Source organism: Condylostylus longicornis, unplaced genomic scaffold (assembly GCF_029603195.1).
Source record: "Condylostylus longicornis isolate FDR11 unplaced genomic scaffold, ASM2960319v2 ptg000049l, whole genome shotgun sequence".
Lineage (NCBI taxonomy): Eukaryota > Metazoa > Arthropoda > Insecta > Diptera > Dolichopodidae > Condylostylus > Condylostylus longicornis.
The window spans coordinates 2,700,081-2,722,904 of NW_026578018.1; positions in this window are offsets into that span (position 1 = coordinate 2,700,081).

Genomic DNA, 22,824 nt, shown 5'->3' on the forward strand with positions numbered 1-22,824 from the left:
CAATTTCCATCTCGTGGATTTAAATCATATTAATTTGAATCGTAAAAGGATTTTCTCTCCTTCTCATTTTTACTACCAAACACTATTGAGAAAATTACATAAAATTTTCTTCCTTTTTCTGTTGAAAACTGCCATTGTAATTAATCACTTTGCTTTAAATATTAAAAATTTTTCAAAGAGCGTGGACTTTAAAATCAAAATAAGAAGCCATTTTAATTTGAATGTTGAATTTTAAAATTTGTTAGTTAAAGGTTTTTATTTTATTTGTTTTTAAACCACAGAACAGAGTTGTGTTTTTTAAGAGTTTTACTTTCAAAAATTTTATAAAAGTTTTTGTTGAAATAAAATTTTATATTTTATGGGTGACAATAAGTTGGTTATTATTAACGCCACTTTATTAATCAAATATACATAATTTGAATGTAAGTAAGAAAGAGAAAGAAAATATTTTTAATTGAAAAGTAAATTTTTTAATGTTTTAATTTTTGAAGTTTTATTTAACTTCCAATAAAAGTTATGAGAAAATTATTAAGTAAATAAAATATTTAAAAAAGTTTTTCTCGGAAAAGTTTTAAGAAAAATATATGAAATATATATGTAAATGTATTCATTTTATTGTTAATTTATATGCCGGAGCTCATTTAGTAAAGAATTTGACACGAAAGTGAAAAATTTGACACAAAAGTGAAAAATTTGACACAAAAGTGAAAAATTTGACACAAAATTGAAAAATTTGATAAGAAAATGCAAAATTGCAGCCTTGCAGGTAAAGAATTTTACTCAAATTAATTTGACATTATTAATTTGGAAAATTTGGATAAAAACAGGCGAGACTTTAAGAGAGCTAGCGAAAGGCATAAGTTTTGAGTTGAATGTGCTAAGATCAAAAACATAAGACAACCCAGAAATAATTGAAGTAGATTTTTAATATCTGAACAAATTCAAAAATAGGAAAAGATGTAACTTACTCACAGAACTATATTTGATGAACAAATTTGTACCTATCGGTCAAATTACGAATCGGTACCTATCGGTTGTCATATTTCGTCTGCAAAAGTTTTTTCTCTATTCTCTCTAGTCTGCAAACTCTATTTTTTTTTATGGCAAATTTGAATTTTTCCTTCAAAATTGACTTCGAACCTTTGCAAATAATAGCTTCTTTTAATTTTACCTTACTATGACTACAGGTCCTAGAAGGAAAAAACGTTGAAATTGCGGCATCAATTCCGCAGTTATTTCTTCCATTTAAAATTTGTGTTGAAGAAAGCAACGTTTCACTCTCAAATCTAACCAGTGTAATATCACCTTTTTCTATTCAACATATTACAATGGAAGTTAATTCTTTGTCTTCTTCATACGAACTAAAATGAATTTTCTCAAAATTTATTTAGCAAAAAAATTTTATTTATCACTCAGAAAGTCAAACATAAAGTATTGTCGAAATTTTTCATTTTCTCATTTTTGATTATTTATTTTTTTAATTTAGAAAATTGAAACACATGAATAAATTAAAATCTTTTCTGTATGCATTGATGTCGCCGTATTTCTCAGTTTTCCTAATATTAATTCTTTCACCATATAAACTCATCGACATTATATTATACGAGTACATGTTCTACATACACATATTTTCATATTAAGTGTATTTAAAACACCTAAAATCGTTTATCATTTAATCGACACTTCTTGATTTAAGAAAAAAACAAAACACCACTATTTTACTTCATTAAAAAAAAAATCCAACAGTTATTTTTCATTCTTCACAGCAGAAAATTGAAAAATTTTTTCGCCCTTCTTGCCGCCACCCCGTCCCGCAATTCTTCTCTTTTCTAATACCATTTCACAAAAAAAAAAAAATTTACCTCAATTCCTGAATTTTTCACCTTCTCCTTTTATAGATTTTAGCACATTAAATTCTCTAAATTCTATGACATTAATAGGAAAACCAAAAAATGAATAAACGGATTTTTACTAAGATAAATCACTACCAGTAGAACAAATAATAAATTTTTAGCAAACACCACAAAGAAGGTAAATATGAGAAAGAAAGAAGGTTAGAGATAGAGAAAATTTAAAAAAAAAAACAAAACTACGTAGAACAGAAGTAAGAAAATTTAAAGGAAATAGAATCAGTATTTTTTGCACAAGGAATACTACGGTGCACAATAAGCAAAAGTTAATTCGAAAATTCAAAAATAAGTAAAATAAGAAAAGAAAGAGATAATGAAAAATTAAGTTGAACCAATTAACTCTTCGGTTGAACCAATTAACTCTTCGGTGGGACGTTTGCTTAAAACAGCCCTTATTATATTCTCTGACTTTTCGACATTTTTTAATTAAAATTCGTTAACCCATTAAAATCCCATTTTCTTCTAAATTGCCAGATGTTGTGCACTCTAAAATGCAAGAGATCCTACACCCAACTCCAATCTGAATTAGACTGTACCTTGCATTACTTAGTGCTTAACGTTTTAAATTCTTTCAATATTCTTTTGTATAACAATGTTGTCTTAGCCTCCATTAGGAAGACATTAGGCTTTTTCAGTTTATACAATTCCATAGACAATTCTATTCTCTAAGTCATGACTTTTAATTGTGAATTATTTACTCCTTTTATCAAACCTAAAATATTGGAGTAAAAGTAACACAAATTTTGAAAATCGAACGCCATTTTTAGAATAACGCGTTTCATTAAATTACTCTCAGACACAAAACATTATAAACGAAAAATCAAGCTTAAAGTACCCAATACAAAATTAAATTTGTAGAAAAAAGAGAAAAGGATTCGTATAGATCATAATATAACTAATGTAAAATTATTTTTAAAGAAATAAATCTGAAAATATTTTGAAAATTTTCAAGTCAAGAATTATAAATAATGGCAGAAGTAATAAAGATAATTCAAAAAAAGAGCATAAAAAGAATATCAAAAATATACCGATGAATAATGAAGTTATATAAGAAATAAAATGACATTTAGTATATTAGCGTAAAAGAATTAAAAGAGTATATTGCGATAGCGATGACGAAGAGAACGTCAACGAACGCTTTGACTATTGCTATACTAAAAATGATAAATAATATTTAATGCAAGTGCATAAAGAATCATCTATAATGTTATAGATACAAGCGGGTATCATTGAAAAAGATTTATTAAAAATATTAATAGAAGAATCTCAAGAAAAATGAAGGTATACCAATTTTGTGTCTGTTATGGTTTTCTAACTCGATCATTACTTAATTATATGACATTTTCGTATATTTATTCAATTATTTTGATTTGCAGTGATTTAAAACTAAAAATAGAAAATGGATTTAATATTAAATTTTATTTTTGAAAGTCATAAGTCAAAATTATTGAGACTTAAAGATCGGGTTAAAATTTCAGGAATTTTTAATTTTTGTTCATAAGTTTAATAAAATTAATTATAAAATTGTGATAATTCTTTTTTATAATGTTTAATGATTGTAATTTGCTAACGTCTCTTGGATATTAAGATTTTGTTCTAATTATTTTTCACATATAAGGGCTGGTACTTTAAAAATATTGTATATAGCTAAACACCTTAGCTAAAAAACATTAATGAGTCAAATAATTGGACGTTCGTACCAGTAAAAATAGCGTCTTCAAACCAATAGTATCAACACCTCACATTCACAAAAATAGCCTGTTCACCGACAGAATGAGCCATGGCGTCAATTAACATAAATTATTGTGATGTTTTTGAGAAAAGTAAGCGCTATTAAACGTTATCAAGCGTTTACACCATGGTCGAAATAAGGTTTGTTAAAAATAATTAATAATTTTGAACTTTGAGGGTCTAGGTCTAGACTTGATGGTAATACTATTTATGTTTAGAGTATACCTAGCTAATTCTAAAAAAATTTTTATTATATTGGCAATTTTCTACTTGGAATCTTAATTGTGTGCTTCTACAAGTAATTTTTATATAAGAATAATACCAAAACTCCATATTATGCCCAAATAAACCTAATGTATTACAGTTAACATCTCCTTGTTTTCATATTGGCTTTGGTTCTATAAGTACCTTAAATTAAATTTTTTAAAGGCATTTATAGGCACTTATAAACTATACAAGATCACGATAAAAATAAATTTTTAATTAAATTTTAATTTTCGATCAATTGACTCGGAATATATTCATTCATTCATTCATTCAAGGGTTGATAACGCATAGTACATTGATAATTAAACCACACATACTTATGCCCTCATGCTCTTGTCACCATACTTACCGCACAAATATAATAAGGAATTTATTAAAATTATCTTTAAAAATTTTGTTGTTTTCAATAAATTAACTTATCTTTTAATTAATTCTAAAATTATCTAATTATTTTTCTGAATAATTTTATATAAAATTTATTAAATTGATGGCAAGTTTCTTGTTTTATTTTTGAAATTTTTTTTTGTATAACAATAAAAATTCTCGCATATAATAATCAAAATTAATTTAGAATTAAAAATTTAGAATTAATTTCAAATAAATTTATGATTTATTTTAATTTTTTCGGAAATTATATGCAAATTTTTTTTCTAAAGATTTCGAAATATTCGGCGGCTGCTCGTACATAAATAAATTCTAAATTATAGCTTAATAAAAAATCTAAAAATAAAAACAACTCACTTGTTACTCCTTGTTAAAGCAAAAAAACTTGTATTGAAGACATTAAACATCAAAAAGAAAAAAGCTGGTCAAATTACCTGAAATTAAACAGAAAAAAAAGTGTTCATTTATTAAAAGCTATTAAAAGTGTGAGTGTTTGATGAAAAACTTTAGGTTAGAATGTTGCGGCGTATGAAAACTTGCGAATTTCTAGTTATTATTTATTTTCAACGTTATTTTCCCAAATTAAATTTAATATAAATTTCATTAAAAACGAAAATAGTTATAGTTGACCATGTCAACCTTGTGATACCCGTGCGAATGAATGATTTTAAGTGATGTGTATTAATTGTCACACTGTTCCATAAATACTCCTAGTTTTTTATTCGTTTATGAAAAATTCCAGCACTGTAATTTCAGCACAGTTTTAACAATATAATGAACAAATGCTTTTATAAATATATGGAAACTACCATCACGGGTCAAGATATACATTATTGAAACAAATATCGACAATATACTTGTTCGATATTTGTTTCAATAGTTTCTGAGACATACCCAAACAACATTTGAAGTTGTAGTTCAAAATACGAACTATTACAGCTAATCGTTGAGGGTAAAATTGAAGGCAGCCGTGACATTGGTCGGAAATAAATGTCTTGGTTAAGGAGCAAACGGAAACTCAAAATAAAAACAAATATGCAGAATTAATTTAAAACATTATTACATAGCATTTCGATGACAATCATTAAATTCGGATTGCAGTAGAAGAAGAAGAGAAGAAGAAGTTTTAGGTCAGCTACCCAAATAACTGACCCAATCACATCCAATTTAAAAAGGATTCCGCCATTTACTATCATTTGTGTAAATTTGGTACGTTTAGTTCAATTAGCTATGAGTTATCGTTGCGACAGACGGACAGGCGACGGACATGGTTAATTCGAATTAGAATTCGACGCTGATCAAAAACATATACTTGAGCCTATGTCTCAGACCATTATTAGCGTCACAAACGGTAAAGAAAATTTATAATATTCTTCGAACATAGATTCCTACGGTTATGATTATTATTTAATCCCCATATTATCATTAACATTTTTTAAAAAAAAACTTTTGTAATTAATAAACAAAATATTTAAATTTTAATAAATTACATAAATAAAAATTATTTTTCAATATCAAATTAGCATAATTTGATATTGAAAAATAATTTTATTACAAAAAACAAACCTCAAAGAAAAAAAATAATATTAAAATAACAAAATTTACACGCAACTTTTTGAATATTTTATAATAATTATTTTTTTTCGATAGGAAACGATAGGAGACTGTGATTACGGAAGTGAATATTAGTCATAGTAAACGCATACCAACGGGTTATTTGAAGTACAATTTGATATTTGACACATAGTTTGTAATGGTAAAAGAATAAAGTGTAATAACATGGTACTTAGCTTCAACTTTTTAATTAAGGCAATATTGGTACACTTTTCAAAGTATTAACATAAAAAATAACAGAGATAAGTTAATAAAATATCCGATAGAATTTCAGATTCTTATAAAAAATTCATTGTATTCGAAAGATTATTGAATAGAGACGAACAAAATAACTTTGAAAATACTTGTTTATTGGACACCAGCAACTCAATATCAATGTAAGCTATTACAAATTTTGGGATACTGTGGATATACAAAAATTCTACTATACAAAATATCGGAATAAAGCTGCGTTTCCGTGTTTTTTAAAGATTACTTCATAGACTCGCATGCAGTGTAATATTTCTACAGTATTATACTTCTGTAGTGCTTAAGGTTTTAGTGTTATACATTTGAAGCATTATATATATACCCTTAAAAACAGGTCGCATAATTAGCTGATTTGACCATTAACTTCTCAATTGGCAGAAAGAGAACAAAGACTCATATCTGAATTTATGAACAGGAATTCGCTTTTTGACTTGAACTTTTAAAATATACTGCTTGTGTAACATTAACTGAATTGTTATTTGTAAAGTAATTATAAGAATTTGTAAGAATTTTATATACGTATTTTCATATGGCTCGTATATATCCATGAGTTATCCAGTTCAACTCTATTATTTTCTCCGCGTTCAAACATTGTCAATATCGCATTATGACAACATAAAAACGAAGAGGAAAGACAAGGGAACTAAAAAAAATTTTTTTTATTTTTAATTTTAAAATAAAATTTTGAGCGGTCCGACTACTCGTATAATTGAAATTTTATGTTCAAAACTTGATTAAATAATCACGTGAACTTTAATAAAAATTCAATATAACAGATATTTTTGGAATTACTTAATATTAATTTTTAGTATATTACTTAATATTACAAAAATTAAATTAGTATTAATCGGATATGCTTGTAAAATGCATACTGACTTAACAGTTACAGTTATAATATCTGTTAAATGGAAAAAGATGAGTGCTGTAAATTTTTATGAATATATTAATGCATATGCGATAATTATGCGCGTATTAATTTATAAAATATGCTAAAAAATTTCGTTTTAAAAAAATTATATTTAATTTGACTTTAGTGGTATAAAATTTCATTGAAATGACAGTGTTGTTGAATTTAATAAAAAAATTTTCGTATGTAAGTTAAATTGAAGAGGCAACTGATGGTAACCAACAGAACCTCGGAACTGAAATTTAATGAAAATGAATTATAAAAAAACGATTAATTTTTAAAATTCATAACAGAAACCATGAATTTTAAATGTCTTCTGTAACATTTACTTTAAGTTTCAGAATGAATTCAGAGACATCTTGTGAACCAGGCCTAAATTTCATTTTATACAAATTCTGACCTCGAATATATTTCGAATTTTGTAATTCTGGCCGCAACTCATAGCTTCAAATATTTTAAATATTATTTTAAATAACTTTTACTTTTGAAAGTTCGTATTTGAATCCGAATTTAAAAGGCAATTTTAAAGTTCATTGAACTATAAAATTCACGATTCGAATAAATCTGGCGTCATTTCAAAAATGTTGAATTCAGGCTTTACCTTGCTCCAAACGACTAGTCATCCTTTATAGAATTTTTAAAATCCTCTCATCTTTTTCCACTCCTTTCTATCTCATCTCATTCCTTATATTATTTATCTCATTTCTAGCAATATACCCTCTCATTTCACATAAAATTAAATTACAACAATAAAATTTTTAGAACTAATTTTTAATATTTTTAATTTTATAACCAAATTAATTTGATATTTCAAACACAATATCAAATTATATTTTTTAATTAAAAAAGCTATTTAAATTTAAATAAAATATGAAAGGTTTCATTTTAAATAGAAAGTTTCCAAAAACTTTAAATATAATATTCATAATTAATTTTTGGAAATTAGATTGAGTTGTTAAGTGTGTTATACAATTCTATTTTTTGCTTAAGTAGTGTGCATAAAACATAACTGAACTGAACCGTCATATGAATTTCTCATTCAAACTGTTCTACAGTAGAGTTCTATTTTTAATTTGCTTCTAATTATTACAAAATTTATGTCATTTGTAATTTTACTGATGTCATTTTCACTCTTTTGTTTTACCACTCTCATATTCATTCTGGTCTTTATAATTCAATTAATTCGTCATGGCATTTCAAATACATTGAAATATTCCGGTCTCTCTAAAGAGAATCTTGTAAAATATTAAAAAAAATAGTGTTGTACACTTGTCAAAATTTATTATATAATTACTTGCATCATACTAAACTACTCAAATAATAACGATCTGACCCATCTCAATACAATGTGAATTATGACGTCTAGATGAATATGATGAAAAAATAGGTTGATATAAATTCGATTAGTGTCACTCTCAGACTTTAGCAGAAGTGCTTACTGTGAATGCGACTTAATCCCATCCGTTTTATCTTATATAAAATATATCAACTGTACCAATAAATATTAAGCATTTGTATATGTTTTTTACAATTTAATGTCATTTAAAACCCAAATATAGTAATTATATGAGCTCTATTGTCTTTGAGATGAATGTGAATATAAAACATAAAATTTTTAATAATTTTTCATTTACAACTCCAATTTGAATTCGAATCATTTATTTAATTATTTACCAAGGATTATCAAACGAGCTTCAAATTTTTCATAATTTCGCGAATTACATAATAAGAAGAATAACGATTTTACTAGATGTATATATAAGTGCATGTAAATAAAAATGTTCATTAAATTTTCTTTTAAAAATATAAAATTTAATAAATTGCATTCTGTACGTAGAATTAAGTATGAATTTTATTAAGTACGTACGTATATGAATAAAAGCCCTTTTAAATTCCTTTTCAATTATTCCGGTTGAACCTCTACACAAAATATAATTTTTTACTTGCAATTTTTCTTATTGATTTACAATAAAGAAAAAAAAGAAGTTTTACTTCTGTATCATAGCATCAAAATTTTTTTTTTTTTAATATTAAAATTCTTTAGGAGCGCGCACATTAAATTTATGAATGCATCATTGGATTTTATGATTTCGGATTTCATAAATTTATAATGCAAGTATGTATACAATATATACATATGTATAAATCCATGTACAAGATTTTAAAAATATTATATGAGCATACACTGAGAAAAAAGAAAAACATTGGAATCGAAAATATGGAATACCTACAATTTACTCTATTACAGTTGGGGCTATTATTTAATTAAAATCAATGATTTATTACAGTCCTCAATTCTGATCACTGGAGAGCCGCGGCTGAGTTGTTTAATTAAAACGTTTTTTAGTATTAATACAAATACAAAAAGTAGAGATTATCTCTGAAAGCGAGGCAAGAAAACGTGGAACATTTTTCAAGATTCTTTTGGAATATATTGTAAATTGGAAAATCTTGCAAAAAAATTTTTAAAGCCATGAAAGAGACCCCGGGACTCGTTTTTCTCTTATTTAGTGAAGGTAATAACGACAAGTGGGAAATTTTACAATAAATTTTCAATAATAGTAAAACTATTCTTTTTAAGAGGCAATTTTCATACTTGTCATAAACTTGCTCTCAAATTTAATGAAAATTTTAATTCAATATCTTTACTAACCCTTCTATTTATAATTTCTGAACTCTTACACCTTTTTTTTTTCACGTTTGCTATTAAGATTCTTTCCATTTTTGTATTAATTTCACAAAACAATTTTTTACAGTGCATCTGTGTTCACAGTGCTCTTATTTCTACAAGAAAACATTTTTTTAATTAAGTATTTTTGAATAATGAACGAATGTAAACTTGTAGTTAGTATAAGAAATGTGAATATCAAACAAAAACAAAAAAAAATTCATATATGAAAAAAATTTGTTGCAATAGGAAGAGAACAGCAGGGAGGAAGGGGGGGCTTAGGATTGTTCGGAAATGAATTTATATTTTTTCTTCCCAATTTTTGTTTTTCTTTTTTTTTATAGCATTAAGTCAAAATAATGATTATTTCGGAGTGGGTAGTCAAAAGAAAAATTTTATATTAACACAACATACATATGCACATATGTATATCTACAATATATGTATATGCACACACAGACGTTATATAGTATACAGTATACAGACGTATACCTTAATACTTATCCAAAATGAGAATATCTACATAAATTTATGCTTTTTCTACAGAAAATGAAATCAAATACATCTGATTATAATAATGGGTGCAGTTCTACTTTTATATACATACATATATATTATGATAATGAATAATTGTATGCATCAATATTTTAAGTAGAACTACATGATGTATACGTAAATGGAATTCATATGTCACACTTATCAGATATTGTAAACCTTTGGCACAGTGCTAGTCTGATAAAAATATTATTCCGAATAACTAAAAAAATGTGAATTATTGGGTCAACTTCTTACGAGTATGAGTAACTTTCATAATAATATGTCAACTCAAAATTAATAAAATTCATCTCACTACTTACATGAAATATTGAGTTGAATTGAGTTTTACCATGGGCTTCAAAAGGAAAGAATCTTCCGAAAGAAAAGAAACGTGATTCTCAGATAATTTGTTTTTTCATTACTTTGCCAATTTCATTGGCGTTTCGCAAAAATTGAGTTTTACACATGCAATTTTTTACAAGATTCTCTTCACTCCCATTATGAGCTCAATACAATACAAACTTAACAATGAAATACTGTATTTCATTTTCACTCTCACTCTCTCTTACTCTTGTCCTTACGAATGTTTTTTATATACGTACGTATATTTATTATGCTTTTGTTAACTGTAATAAAAAATCAAATTAACACACAATAACCCAACACATTACAACTCACATTGCAATTCACTACACAATTCATAACACAATTCACAACACAATACACATCACATTAAAAAAAAAAAATTAAAATTTTCATAAATTGTTGGAAAATCTTTTATCCTCTCACGACTATCTCTCTTTCCGCCCTCTTCTCTGCAATGTAAATTTTCAACGTATGATGACGCAATTCTATCTCTCTATATCTTCTCCCATGTAACGAAAATTTTCAATGTATGATGTTGCAAACTCCATCAAAATCAAATTACTATTATTGGACTTTGTATTTTTAGTTTTCTATCACTGCAATTATTACAGTAACTATGTCATATCCAAATCAAATTAAAATCAAAAAAAAATAGAAGGAATAAGAAAATTTGGAAAAAAAAAATGAGCATAACATGAGAGGTTTTTTTCTTTTTCTCATTTAAAAATTAACAAAAGCTAGTAAACAACATACTAAGTAAGTTAAGAAAATTGAAAATACACAAAATTTGATGGAAAAAAAAAAGTTCCTAAAAATTTTTTGGCTTCATCTGTTTTGTTATTTTTGTTTATTTGCATTTTGCTATGTTGATTCAAAACAATTAATGGAAATGAATGAATGGAATCGGTACCAACTATGGTATAATAAAAATGCATCCGATATGATATGAATCTTAACATTAAAATAATTCGCATACAAAAACAAAAACAGCAAAAAAAAATTAAATTTTTGTATTACTACTGGCATAAAATCGAGAACAATGAACTATACAAATATAACGCCAAATGGCATGTAACCTAAATGCTTACAAAAGCATGATATGGTGCCTAAAGTAAATATAAATTTTTATACATATAAATACACCTACTGTGTATATATGACTAACATACAATTGATATTGCATTGTAATATCGTATCTTCGCTTCCATGTATATATACACAAATAAACAAATGAGAATGCATTCATATATTTCTACACTCTTCGAACAAATAATATATAAAAAACTGAGTTGGGACTTTTGCTCTTTAACACAACAAATTTTCCGCAAAAATATTTCTAATTAAACTGATGTGTTCGAAACTTGAGATCAGATAACATTCTTGATGCAGGATTGCAAAAATATTCAGAATTGGAATTGACAAATTTGTAAAATTTATTTGGGAACGATAAATCTTCTTGTAGTGAGCCATGTGTTAGCTAGCGCTTAGAGAAAAAAATTTTGAGTAAATGTTTACATAAATTTATCTTTCAGAGTTCTGGTTGACCTTTTAAAAGATTAACCATCCAAAATGCTAGAATAAGGGGCTATTCGAATAACGTAATATGAGGTTAAAAAAAATTTTTCAATATAAATTTTATAATTTGTATAAGAAAAGTGGAAATTTATATTTACAAAATATTCTTTATAGTGATAATGAAAATCAAAAACAAAAATTTGCTGCACCGATAGTAATTCTGTTACCCTATGTCCTACACATCTGATTTCGTGGTTATGATACAGTTTACATGGTCTGAGTAAATACAATTTGATTTAGTTCTCTTATTGACAATGATTTTGCTCCCCGAATGTTCTCTTAAAATATCAAGTCCCAACACTAATGTAAACTTATTATAAAAATTCACGTGAAAATGTGATTGAAAATTTAATTTATTGTATTGGAAAGGAATGAAATCTTTTGATAAGGCGATTATAAATGATGTTGATGATGATTTTTGTTTTTATTATCATTAAGTATATTGCATACTCCATGTATGTTTTAATATTATTATAGCGATTATGATATGATAACAGATTAAGAATGTTAATTATTATTGTTAACAGGTTAAGTATATGCAAAACTCTATTATTATTAATTGAAAATTATCATTTAAAATTTTTAGTCCGCGTATGTAAAATTATGTAGTAAACGTTAACAAAATGAAAATAATTTTAATAAAGCAGAACACACGTCTCGTATCTAAATACAATGCCCATATCCCAGTGTAAAGACTATCAGAAGTAGATAAAATTTTTGTTGAGCTCTGGAACACGGAACTTGTTTACTACACAGCTCAACAAAATCCAAGTTCCATAGACTTAAAAGTCAATCTCATTCCTTTTCGGGTTAAGTATAAAATTTATAAGTAGTTGTTCTGAAGTCTCCAAGTCATATCTAATCATACGCCTATATGATAAAGGATCACATTTGTACTAAAAGCTACAAAAAGTGAAAAACAGAATTTAAATTGATTTTAAATCCCTGAAATGACTTGTCCTTGTGAGGGTCTATACAATAGTAAATATATCAGTGAACTTGGATATAAAACGCTCTGTATTCATGACATTATTTAAAAAACCTATTTACGTAGTTCTAAGAACTATATAGTAAATTATAAAATTAAATTTTTATTTAGGCATGTGACATGTAACAGAATTTTATTGATTTTGAAGATAAAATATGATGATGCAATACATTAGATTAAATAATGAATGGGATAAACCGCATATTTAAGGATTTAGGGCTAAATTTTGACAAAATTCTTAATGAAAATTTAGTGAGTTTTCGAATTTCTTGTTTCATTTGAGCGTAAGCATAATATTTGTAATTATTATAGGAAAACCAAAGATTGAGAAAATTATTATTGGGTTAATTAGAGTTAAGCAGTATGGCTTAATTGATAATTTAAATTTAATATTTTAATTGCAGTTTTAAAGCTATTCATTTTCTTACACAACAGAGAAAAATCTTATAAATAATTTTTTGGAAAACGAATATTAAAATATTAAAAATAATTTGCTCTTCTATATTTTATTAAACATATAATTATATAAATATTGTCTCTCCCACAAACCAGGAAATAAAAAATATTTTCTAAGGCAAAATTTTTTAATAGTACAAAATCTAAGACTTGGGGTAATAATTGATAATTTAAATATCACGATTTCTTAAAAAAATCACAGAATATAAAACTAAAGAAGTCCGTAATTATACATTAAATAAATACCTGTATTCTCAGGTTTCTTATTTTTATGTTTTCATATTATTTCATCAAGCAAAATTTGATATAAGTTGTACAATAAAGAAAATGAAAATCCTATTAATTTACTTATTTCTATATAAAAAATTTTTCAAATTTTCTATATTTTTCACCCCATTATTTACACTTTTCTTCATCAATGAAAATCGATTGAAAATCAATGAAAATTTTGTAATATTTTTTATCACATAGGTTTAAGTGTATATTTTCTTCTAAAGAAGCCCCATCATAATAAGTATATACAAAGTTTTCAAAAGAAAGAACAAGAAATTCAATTTTTATTTATAACTATGCCCATAAGACTACTGGTGGACTCTTTTATAGAAAAGATCATTGTATTTAATAATCATAAAGGTGTTATAAATTTCATTCTTTATTTATAATACTTTTACTCTCTGTTTGGCTTGTTAACAATTTTCAATAACAGTTTGAGTTCTCAAAAATCGAATTATAATTGCGAATTTTTATAAATGAGAATTTTATCAGCAGAGAAGAGAAAACAGGACATATATTTTTTAAATATATGCTCATATTATTTAAGTGAAGCAGTGAAAACCAGCTGTTTTGAAAAATGACTACACAAGAAGTAAAAAGAGTGCAAATATTGAAGAGAGAAGTTTTGTTTCATACGAAAACTAACAGTGTACATTTTAAATTCAAGCAATAATAATGAATGGAGACCGACCGATTGGGCCTGTTAATTTTTATTAATATTAAGCTAACTTGCTTTTATTGAATATTTACTTTAGTTAATCGATTGTGCCCATCTGTACTTTTTCTATCTCGCAAATTATTCCGTTTACAATTAATATTTATAGTTCAGTCACATAGCATTGGATTATTGTCAAAAATATTTTCAGTTCTTTGGGTAAAGGTCGTCTTTAAAATTCAATAACAACCAACAGGCTACATTTGGTGTTGGTTATATATTTTGTGTAACAACTTCTTGAAAATATCTTGGAAGTTTTCTTCATTTCAAATTAGACACAATAAAATAGACGCATACATTAACTTTTTTATGGATTATATTTAATTATATTAAAAGCAAATCTTAAAGTAATTAAAAATTATAACGGTTAATGAAAGTTTCTAAATATTTAGTAATAAGGTAAATCAGCAGATGATGTAGAGAAGCAGCAATATTTAATTTGTTTTTGAAATATTTATTTTCTAAGCATTTTAATTCCATTCGCAGCTTTCATCCTATATTAAATGCTATTGAATGGCAGGCACAAAGACAATCTCTCAAAGAGGCGATAAAAAAAAATTTTTTTCTTCACGACAGCACCATATAATTTTCTTAAATTAAAGAAAAACTATTCACTAAAATACACAAAAAGAAAATTTCATCATTGAAATTTTATTATTCAAACAAAATTTTAACAATTCCACAGAGGGATGGACGACTATCTTTTATTATTTTTTTTCTGTGTACCATCAACATAGCATCTACTAGCATTGCATTTCCAGCTGCATTTTTATTCTTTGATTTCAAATTAATAAAAAAAAATATTCAAAAATTTTTCGCACACTATAAATTTAACACGAAAAATACTTTAACTATAAATTTGCTATCTCTATAACAAATATAGCTTAAGAAAACAAAATAATCACCAAAGATCTACAGCACTGATGGTCATCATCATATAGATGAGATGTTGAATTACAAATAATTTCGTCATCTCAGAAAAATATGTTAGTAAGTATTTTTTTTTTTATTAATTTCAAGAAGGTTTTATTGTACAATCTTCTTTGGTAGTTATATAGGTGAGATTATCTTATGTCATGTATTTTATAAATACTATTACAAAATATTTTTGAATTTTTAAACAACCAAATTAATAATTCTTGCAAAATTTGAATATAATTCAATTATTTTTAAATAAACTTTTCCAAACTCACTATATTGAATTTTATTTCGTAATGGAATTCGTTCTTTCTGAAGAAATTTTTCAAACAAACGGACTCGAACCAATGATTTCCAGAATCTCTTCGCAAAATGCTCTACTTAAACTTTATAACTTAAAATAAATTTTTTTTTTGCAATAAGTCTTCATCCTTACACAAATTCATAACCCTGGAGCTACATAAGTAATGACAAACTGCGGTAGTCGGAGGAGAAATTCTGTTCCTCATTTTTTTCTTCAATATTCTACAATCTACTCATTATACTTATCAAAAACACACACGCATCGATTACATACCTTCACAACCTTTCAGTCTTTGTGTTGTACTTCAGTTTTCAAATCAATTCATAAATGTGACAATATTTATTTATGTTCCCATAATAACTTATTGAAGACGAAAAACAAATTCTTTCTTTACAAGACAAGCAAATTTTGCTGTTCTTCTCCTAATGCAATATGTTGGCTTTAGTCTAAAATTACATTTACTTAACTTCGATGGTAATAAATTGTCAACAGCAAATTTAACTTTTAAATTTTTGTCATAAACAGAATATGTTCAAATTATCAAAGTAGTTACCCTCTTTTAATTCACAAATACCAAAGGCATGATTATTTTTGAGCAGGCAATAAAGTTATACAGTCAAAATTTCGTAACTCATATAAAAAGTTATGCTGTACAAGAAGATATGCACATAATAGAAAATTCAAACATTCGATTTGGTTTGACTTTAATTTTGTATCATTTATCATAGATTACAAAATATTTTTGGCCCTTTAACATTCATGGTTCAGAATTATTAATAAAATACTACACTACCGAACATTAAATATAAAAATTTTATCATGTTACAGAAACATAAATCATGACCAAGAGGGTTAACTTAACACTCTGTAATATATATAATTTTAATGTTAACTTTTCAAATACTTATAAAAATGTTAAAAAGCACAGCTGTCCAAAGAAAAATCTTTAAAATAAACAATATAGAAATAGTGAACAAATTTTATTTTCAAAACAAATGAAAATCACAATTGTGACAAAGAAAAATTATGCAATAATATTAAAAGTGACACGCTAGAATAAGAAAACTACAAAAAAATTATAATATATTGGAGGATTTCATCATATGACAATAAAAAATATGTTGTTAAGAGTTTTCAAATTGATTTTCATACAATTTAACCCTTCATTTAAATTTACATTGTTAATTTCTCACAAAAAAAAAATCTAAAATCACATGCGACACACTTTAATAATGCTTTTAAAGAATAATAAAAGACGACAATGCAAGCATGAAATTATTAACAAATTAATAAAAAACAGAAAAATTATACATAGCACACATATGTACACAGCTGTAAATATTTACTTAAATATAAAAACTATTGAATTCATAAATTATGACATAAGTATTATAAAAGTTCTTATATGAATTAAAATTCTTTCATGCTATAGAAATAATATATCATGCAATTAATCATTCAAATCATTGAATTCGTTTCTTGTTTTCTTTTTCTTTGTCTTTGTTCAAGAACTAACGAAAAATAGATATTTCTCATATGAACTACAATTTACAAATTATAAAAAAAATTATAAACTGATTGGAAAAAGTGCTGAGAAAATTTATTTAATTATTACTTTTAGTCTTTAAGTATACTAATTTATTAATCTTAGCTTAGTAATCTATATACTTGGATATTTTTGGAAAAAAATCTTAAATAGGTACCAAGAGCCAGGCAAACGTCGGGTACACTCAAAAAAATTTCACTATTTTTTTAATAAATCGATTATTAAAAAGTTTGTTAAAAACCTTAACAGTAATTTTTATTAAAATGATATCATTTATTATGAAAGTAATGTCATTTGTTATTATTTATACTGCAAAAGATTATCTTTTTTATAATCGTCCTGTTAAACTTACTTTTAAAAAACAAAATTTTCAAAATAATCGGCAAAACTTTTGAAATAATAAGTGTTATTATTAAAACTATGTAAAACATTGTCAAATATATAACATTCTCTTAAATACTTTCTCAAAATTTTACTTTTAAAATAATAACAAAAATTGTTAAAATTTGTTATTAAAAAGAAAATATTTGTTATTATTTTGATAATATAATTTGTGATTTCGAATGGAAATAATGAAATTAATGGTGGAAATTATCAATATAATGTAACACATTGTCAAAATTAGAATCGATTTTTAAAATAATAATCAATTTGTTCGTTTAATAATTTTTGCAATAAAATTTTCGAAATTTTTGAGAGTGAGAGAATAATGTAAATTATTAACAAGAGATCTTTTGAGTTTTTTGAGCAATGTAAGTTTCAAGTCATTAATATAATAGCATTGCTTATTATTCGAATAACAAGTTTATTATTTTTGTTGAAATATCATTATACGTTAATGTTATTACTTACAAAATTTTAAAATTTTTTGAGAGTGGAGACAATCGTCTATATTTTTATAACGGATTTTGTTAAGATATAAATTTCAAGTTATTTAAATAAAAACAACGCTTATTATTCTAATAACAAATTTATTATTTTGATGAAATATTATAACTTTAATAATAATATTTATTAAAGTAAAAGTAGAGAGAGAGAATTTTGCAAATTTTTCATTTATTAATCATTTAGAAGGTAACAAATAACATATTACATCAAAGTATTGAAATAGTGTGAAATAGTGATTTAAGAATTCAAGAGCTATTGGAGGAACGCATTTTGCTTTAGCAAAAAATTAAAAGTAAGTTTAAATTTTTTTTTAACCCAGGATAAATTAATTAGTAAAGTTATTTGTACTTTTAATTATTAAATTTAATTTCTAGATTATTTAAACTGTACTTATGCGAAAATACATAAGTGGAAATAACAGCATTCTTCCATTGAATGAAATCAAAGAATCGTAGAAGAGTTTCTCAATAAATTCATGGAAATTAAGAAATTGAAAATCAAAGAGTCATCTTCCAAATCCATATTACACACGGTAAGTTATTTGCTTATGCCATAAGGTTATATTGTACAACTCAAACTTATAAATCATAAAATATAAACATATCCACTGATATAATTAAATTTGTTTTTTCTTTTACGTAGGTGGTTCTAACAAGATTTTTTTACTACAAAATGTGCTAGGAGGAAATCATCCTAAACGTCTGCTTTTGTTAATTACAGAAACTATAATTAAGTCTCAGCAATTTTTAAAGTAGATATTGTAATAGTTTATATTCATTTTTGTATAAAATTTTGTTTCATTGTCGGAGTATTTGTATTTAAATACTAATAAGTCTTTTTATTAGTGTTACTTCCAAAAATCAAAGTGTAAAAAATAAAAGTATGTTAACTCAAAATTTTAATATCTAGATATATATATGTTTTATTTTCCAAATTAAAACGTTATTGTAAAATTATTTATTTAATAAGAGAAATTGTTACTGTAAAGTTAGTAATTCGATTATTATATTAACGATACTTATTATTTTCAAACTAAACTGTTGTTGTTCTTGGTAAACTTTTTTTATGGTAAGAAAGATTTTGCCAAGACAATAATTTGAAATTGGTAATTAAATCTTATAAAATTAATTTATAACTTTCAAAATAATGTTTTAATTTTAAAATGTTTAATTATCAATTTTAAATTATTGTCAATTTTTATATTTGCCAGGAACAACAACAATTTAATTTGAAAATAATAAGTATAGTTAAAATAATAACCGAATTATTAAATTAACAGTCCTAATTTCTCTTATTAAATCAATAGTTTTTACTATTAAAATTACCCAAACTTGTAATTAGTTTAATAGTAAGCTTTGTTAAATTAACAAATTCTGCTGTTAAACAAATAATCCTTTTTTATTAAATTGAAAGATCGGCCGATCAATTTAATAAATTTCGTTATTAATGTTAGTAATCTTATTATTAAATCTATAATAGGTGCTATTAAATAGACAGCATCAATTATCAAAAAAATTGTTTTTATTGTTAAATTAACAATATAAAGTATTAAAATAAAACTTTTATTCATTAAATTAACAATCATTGTAATTAATTTACAAGAACAACTCTTAACTTAATTCTCTCTCATTTTTTATTCTCTCTTTTCTAAAATGTTATTATTTTAATAATTCGCTATTAATTTGATAGTTATTCATTATTGGATGTATTTTAATGACATTTTTATTAATTTGATATCAATTTTATTAAAATAATAGTGAAAATTTTTTCAGTGTAAGACAAATATTAAAGTTCTGCTTTATGCGGATAGTGTTTGTAATTCCTTCCTAAGCAGAATCACGAACACTATCCGCATGTTCAAATGTTTTTGAATAATAAAAATACACAGTGGCGCCCGATGTGGAACTCCAATAAAATGCTTTTGTAAGTGATATTTTATTATAAATATCATAGCCCTGCCGCTGGGTAAACAACGTCACGAAACACTTTTCGCATATTCAAATGTTTATGAATATAAAAATAAACAGTGGCGCCCGACATGGTGTTATTATATTGTAAGTTACAATTTGTAACATATATTAAGAAAGTTCTAATTTTTCTCCTGGTATTCAATTGGTTTTAACAACTGTACGTTTATTATGTCTCAACGTTGGAGTTGAAAAACTAAAAATTCTAAAATGTGCTAGATGAGGACATAAAATAAATTTGTTTTACAATTGTAATATTTATTCAAAATAAATTTAAACAATAAAATTTTTTACGTAACATTTTAATTCCATTAATTTTATATCAATTTAAATTTGGTTTCGATCTTCATCTGGTGTACAATAAAACAATGATGATATTTTTATAATAATTTAAAATCAAAAAATCAACAATAATTTTTAATAATTTTAGTAGGTCACCGTCATCTCTATTATGTAATTTTTTAAATAAAATAAATTTATTGTACACACGCTTATACCAACGTACTGTATAATATGCGCTATTCTTGCTATAGAATGGCTCCAATACATAAAATTTTTGTATAATTTTATTTCAAATGTCATGCATTTCGAATATGCAATAAAAATGTCAAATAAAAGAAAAAAATTACAAAAATTCAATAGAGAAAATTCAAAAAATAATATAGAAAAAAGTTTTTTTTTTTCTCTTCTACAATAAACAATAGAATTATAGAGTCCATTGTGTTATTACAGACTTATGTATCTCTATACAAAAAAAAACTTCTAGTTTTCTACTATTACCAAGACTCTTCTACCCTTCATTATTGGATTTTAATCTTCTCTTTGCTTCAACTTTTTTTGTACAAAATTTCATAGCGATTTTATAAAAGCACAAATTACCTTATGGCTTTGTAATAACAGAAGTCAATTAGATATGAATAAAATATTGTTCTTCTAAAATTTATGACTTACAAAATATTGTAAAACCAGGAGTTTTTTAAAATAGAAAATTGTCATTCTTAATTCATAAACTTAAAACAGTACAACAAAATGATTTCGACGTTAATCTTGAAAACTTATGGTAATCATTGATTCATCATAAATTTCTAAAGGTGTATTTTACATTTTTAAGAGTATGAGTACAAGAAGTGTTAAATTTCCAAGTGCTTATCAAAATTGGTGGCTAACTGGACTTGCTGTATAAAATTTAAAAGTACAGCAGTTCCATTGTTTATTATTAAAATTTGGAACTTTAAATTGGTAACCTCACAACTTCTTATATAATCTATTGCCAAAATTCTGTATAACTTTACTATAATGAAAGTAAATTGAGTATATAAAACACAAGTATATAAGGTAAATGTGAGGACCAGCATTTTGATAAATTTTTTTTATAAAATTTATAGAATATTTTCTTTTGTTTTTTAAAATAATTTCAATTGTTTTATAATAATTTTTCCTGATTTTTTGATATTTCCGTCAGAGTTCCAATTATGAAATTTTTTTCTTATATTTAATTGAATATTATAAAATGTGCAATTGCATTACAAATGATTCACCTACATTTATACATTTTTTTTGAAATACCACCAAAAAGCGAAACCAATAGCTACAAAACTGTCATACTTACTATATTTATTTCATAAATTTTATAAATAGAATCTTAGGATTGTAAAATAATAGAAAGAAAAAATATAATCAATAAATAATGGAAAAAAAGGAAAGACTTATTTAACTCAATTACTTTAAATAATATTTTGAAAAATGCATTTAGTAATAATAGTGAATACATGTATAGTTGACCATATCAACTGTAAGATACACTTATAAATATTGTTATATGGGACAGCTACCAATAATATTCAACCAATTTCTATCCAAATTGTGGCATTGTGGCTAAAACAGGGTATGCGAAATATAAAAATAACAATTACATTCAATAAAAATTCTGTTTTAGTGAGAGTGCGTTATTTAAATTGGATTTGCTCAAAATCACTATGTTCATTTAGTCAGCGTGGTGAAGTATGGTCCTCACATTTTATTGTTTTATAACAATGTCACTTTTATATTAACAAGTAAAATATTGAATGTGTTATATGCAATAATATGACATACTCGGTATGATAACATGAGAACTCAACATAATTTGTCAAGAAGAATAAATATGAAAATATTGTCTTATTATCTAACGTTACAACATTATATTCACCATAATAAAGCATAATTTCTCTCAATATATTTCAGTATACTAACGTATATCGTTACATTATTTATACTAATTAAATTATAGTTATTAGAATGTTGTCAAAGAATAAAGACTTAAATAAAATTATTGTCTTTTGATTTGTTGCTAACCAAGGATACCTTCATTGTCAGTTTGCCTGTTTCGTACAGGAATTATTAAAAATTAAAAGCATTTATCTTAATAAATATGAAATAATTCTAAATAAGTATAGAATAAGAATTACGATATCGAACTTCGATAATAAAATATTTGCTTTTATGCCACTCTTAGATAGTAATATATGTAACGTATATATGCAAACTTACATGATACAAGTACAGTGATTAATTATATGAAA